This window comes from Leucopleurus acutus (assembly GCF_964270905.1).
Source record: "Leucopleurus acutus genome assembly, chromosome: 17".
Lineage (NCBI taxonomy): Eukaryota > Metazoa > Chordata > Mammalia > Artiodactyla > Delphinidae > Leucopleurus > Leucopleurus acutus.
In genome coordinates, this window is record NC_139159.1 from 17323564 (window position 1) to 17328993 (window position 5430).

Genomic DNA, 5430 nt, shown 5'->3' on the forward strand with positions numbered 1-5430 from the left:
GGCACGCGCTCCGCACACCTTCGGGGCGAGCGCTGGGCTTCTCGGAGAGCGCCGGCCCGGGAGCAGCCCGGCCTGGCCCTGCCCCGCGCCGGCCCCCGCCCTTCCCGCCGCCCCTCCCCAGCCCTGGCGGCGCGCCCGTCCTGGGCCGGGCGGGGAGGGCGCCTCACCCCAGGGCGCCCGCGATCGACGCTCCGGGCCCCGGCCCCCTACCCGCGGCGACCCCGCCAGGAGGCAGCGGAAGAGCAGGTGCTCTGGGATCCCAGCGGCCCAGCGAGGTGCCGGGCCCCCAGCAGCCCCGTCAGGGCGGCCACCACATCTCCTGGTTCCCAACTCTGCTTCCTGACTTCTGCGGACACGTTAGCCCGCGGGGCACTTTGACTCCAAGGCCGAGAGCCGAATAGCGCTTGATGTGCCCCTGCGGGGCTCAGCCGCACCGTGCGCGCGGGTCACCCAGGCTTCGCCCAGGAAGCCCACGCTGCGCTTTTTCCCGGGACACCAGTCCCCCGCCCCCGGGCCACGCAATCGAGAGCTAAGACTGAAGAAGCATGCTTTATTCCTGCAGCATTTTATAATGGGATTTTCCTGCCCCAGGAAGATGCCACTTTGCCCCACAGAAGAGCCAATTAATGATACATAGAATATAAACGGTGCTCGCTTTCTGTTACTGCAGATTTCCCCAAAGAAATTCTGCTTGATGGTATTTTAGAAATAATTTCCGCTTTAATCAGGCGCCAGCCTAACTTTCCATAGACATTCTCTTCCACCTTCCTCTCCAAATACATTGTATTTTCCGTACTTTTTTTGTTAACCGAAAATCCTGGAAGTCTCATTTTATTTTATGTTCTTAAATCATTTAAACTATTAATGGTTTTGTAAGAAACCAGGAATATAAAGTTGTCTGTATCTGTGAGTCTGAGAAATCTAATTAATTTCAGAGCTAATTTTTTTCCTTTCTCATGTAAAGACTTCTCAAAGAGGAATTCCCTTTACTCTTTAGAGACTAGGAAAGTAACAAAAGAAAAAAAAAACTTTGCTCTGAAAGTAGTAAAACAATACAATAATCACACATTAAAAATAAGCAAAAAAGTTGTGAAATGAAAAAGATTGAATACATTATAAGAATTGTATCTTATGAACTGTAATCACAAGTGAAGTTTGACAAGTGCACAAGGCAATTCTTTTTTCCCCACTGTCCGAGGAAAACATACTCTAAAATCAAAAAGAAATCCTTTCTTTGTGATCATTTATACTAATAAATCTCAGGTTTGGAAATAGTTTCGTTTTCCTCTTTAGGTAAATCTCTCTTTTTGCAATTTAATTTAAAGATATTTACTTTTTTATATTTTTAGTTCTCGGTAGTTGGTACTAAATAGCTTTGTCAGGAAATTATACCCTCTGCCTTGACCTGTGTTGTAGGTTTTATTAGCAGCTTTGTACTAACTCATTCATGTAATTTATGCCCCCCTCCTCCCCTAAGGCTGTCTGCTTTACGGAATGCCTTTAGCTAGAGACTTGTTCTGTAATGCCTTAAGAATCTAGGAAAATGGAAAGGAAAATGATCCGCTGACAAATTCATTTTCACATACGGAAAGTAGAAGCTGACCTCCGGTTTAAGAGAATTAAACACATAATGCCAAATGCTTGCTCAAATACTTCTTTATTCACCCCCTTTTCCCCCTTACACCCAGACAAAACCAAAACCTAAAATCAAAAACAAAATGTTGGGGGTCCGTGATCAGGGAGGTCGGGTCCAGTTCTGATTCTATGATCTTGGGCGAATTGCCTCAGTGCCTTCGTCTCAAATATAGAACACTGAACTTTTTCAGATTGCTGTGAGCTGTCTATAGAGACAAGGTGATGTGGGTAAATTGAGCACAAAGTGGGCACTAAATATCTATTAGGTGCTGCCCTCATGCCCGCCCCACTCCCACTTCATAATTTAAGCCTGAGCCAAGTAACAGACAAACTCAGTTTTAATAGTGTGCAAAGTAGGGGGAAGCACAAAGTTAAAAAGAAGAAACTGCAAACACAGTAGGCCCCCAGTATGGGGGTGGCAGTGGAGGAGGGAAGCCCCCTTCCCTCCCTCCTTCCCCACAGATACCAAAACCTGCAGGTATTCAAGTCCCTTATACAAAATGACATAGGGCTTCCCTGGTGGCGCAGTGGTTGAGAGTCCGCCTGCCGATGCAGGGGACATGGGTTCGTGCCCCGGTCCGGGAGGATCCCACATGGCGCGGAGCGGCTGGGCCCGTGAGCCGTGGCCGCTGAGCCTGCGCGTCCGGAGCCTGTGCTCCTCAAGGGGAGAGGCCACAACAGTGAGAGGCCCGCGTACTGCAAAAAATAAAAATAAATAAAATAAAATAAAATGACATAGTACAGTTGCCACTCCCCCTCCCGGTATCCACTGGTTCCGTATCCATGGATTCAACCAACCACTCGCTGGTGCAACGTAGAACCTGTGGATACCGAGGGCCGGATGTAAATGATTACTACTTATCAACAACCATAAAAAAGGTGCTTGTCTGTGGTAAGTGACTTTGAGAGAAACTCACAGTTTCAAGTTAAATCTTGCTCTGTCTTGAAAACATCAAAATAAGTTTTCCCTGAGCAGGCGCCTGCAAAGGAAATAGTTCTTGCCGGAAGGTAAAGTCAAGGGGACACTGACTTTTGAAGCAATGAGTTCACATTCTTACCGGAAAACGGGTGCTGGTCAAATGTAACAGTCACTTTGTTGTCCATGTCTTGTAGATTTTTGGAGAACAGAAATCATCTCAGTGATCGTGTGGTGAATGTAGAAAGTAATCAAATGCACCTTAAAAGACACGCTTTCGGAGGCTTCCCTGGTGGCGCAGTGGTTGAGAGTCCGCCTGCCGATGCAGGGGACGCGGGTTCGTGCCCTGGTCCGGGAGGATCCCACGTGCCACGGAGCGGCTGGGCCCGTGAGCCGTGGCCGCTGGGCCTGCGCGTCCGGAGCCTGTGCTCCGCAACGTGAGAGGCCACGGCAGTGGGAGGACGGGTACCGCTAAAGAAAAAGAACAAAAACAAACAAACAGAAAAAGACACCCTTTCTTCTGAAGTGTGGTTTTTGAAAGCTGCCCAAGATTGGTAAATATACCGAGGGGAAGAGAGGCTTTTCTGTTCACCAGATTTCAGAATGCAGTAATTTTAAAGGACGTCCACATATATGATCTCATTCGACCTTGCATAACAGTGAGGAAAATGTTGGCACCCCCATTTTGCAGATGACAGAGATTAGACATGCAGCTAATTAGTGACAAAACCAGAGCAGAACTAAAAGTATTCCTTCCAAGACGTTGCAGAATTCTTCCCATTACTTGAAGCTTGGTAGCAGTGGTGATAAGATGGTAATGGAAAGTAAGGACAAGTAAGATTAAGTGCCGTACTAAACACTGTAACTAGCGTATGTGGAAGTGAAAATCTAAATCATTTCCCAAAAGGTTGGATACACGTCAGATGGATAGGGAGTTATAAAAGGCATCCGGGATGCTCTGAGGGCTGTCGAGGCAATCTCTTGAGATTGACAAATAGAAGAGTTGATTCTCTTTTTCTTCCTTCCAATTGTATTGAGATATAATTGACATACAGCACTGGATGCGTTTAAGGCATACAGCCTAATGATTTGACTTACATACATCATGCAATGATGACCATAGTAGGTTTAGTGAACATCCATCCTCTCATATAGATGCAACATTAAAAAAATAGAAAAAAGTGTCTTTCCTTGTGATGAGGACTCTAGGATTTACTATCTTAACAACTTTCCTATATAATGTACAGCAGTGTTCAATATCTTTATCATTATCATCCCTAATCCTTATCATCCATTATCATCCCTAATCCTTACTTATCTTATAACTGGAAGTTTGTACCTTTTGACTCTCTTCACCCAAGTCCCGATCCCTCCACCCCCTGCCTCTGGTAGCCACAAATCTGATCTCTTTTTTCTATGAGTTTGTTTATTTATTTATCTATTTATTTTTCCTGTACGCGGGCCTCTCACTGTTGTGGCCTCTCCTGTTGCGGAGCACAGGCTCCGGACGCGCAGGCTCAGTGGCCATGGCTCACGGGCCCAGCCGCTCCGCGGCATGTGGGATCTTCCCGGACCGGGGCACGAACCCGCGTCCCCTGCATCGGCAGGCGGACCCTCAACCACTGCGCCACCAGGGAAGCCCCGAGTTTGTTTATTTTTGAAGTATAATTGACCTCAACACTCTGATAGTTCTTAGTACACAACATAATAATTCAATATTTCTCTACATTTCAAAATAATCGCCATAAGTCTAGCTGTCATCTGTCACCCTACAAAGATATTACATAATTATTGACTATATTCCCCACACTGTACATTTCATACCTGTGACTCCTTTATTTTGTAACTGAAAGTTTGCACCTCGTAATCCCCCTCACCTATTCATCTCCTCCCCAAAGCCCCCTCCCCTCTGGCAACCACCTATTTGTTCTCTGTATCTATGACTCTGTTTCTATTTAATTACGTTTATTCATTTGTTTTGGGGTTTTTTTTGGTTTCACATCAAATAGAATAATTGATTCTTAGGCAGGTTTTGGGGCATTTGTCAGAGGCAAAATAATGCATGGATATCGATAACATCATATTTTGTTGACGCTCAGACACCTTTAACTGTAAGATTCACCATTATTTTATGTAATACTAAGAGATACTACGTAAGACAAAACACTGTCGATTAAAGTATGGTGCATACTCATAGGTGGATTGCAGTATTGTCTTAGTCTGTTCGGGCTGCTATAACAAAATACCATTGACTACATGGCTTATTAACAACAGGAATGTATCCCTCAGGTGTTCAGAGTCCAAGACCAAGGTGCTGGCAGATCGGTGTATGGTGAGGGCCTGCTTTCTGGTTTACAGACAGTGCCTTCTAGCTGTAATCTCACATGGCAAGAGGGCTAGGACTTCTGTGAGGTCTCTTTCACGAAAGCACTAGTCTCCTTCACAGGGGCTCATAACCTAAGCACCTCCCAAAGGCCCCACCTTCTAATATCATCACCTTGAGCATTAGTTTTCAACACACGAATCTGGGGGAAACATAAGCATTCAGTCCATTGCAAGAATGGATCTCAGTTTCAGAGGTGTTAAAACGCATGAAAATGTGGATCTTAGAATCAGTGAAAAATTGAAAGGAATAACACTTTCATCACTTTACATTTTATAATGTGCTTTCCAGGAAATCCCATGGGGCAGACATTGTTTTCTCATTTCATTGGAGGGGAGGTTCAGAGGAGCTAAGTGACCACTCCAGCACTCCAGGGCTCAAGCCGAGTCCCCCCTTCATGGCTGGCATTGCTTATCTGGCTATAGTCATCCCCTTTCTGTGGGTGAGATGCTACTCCAGGCTGAGGGCCAAAGATGGGTAAAAACTGGTCCTTCCC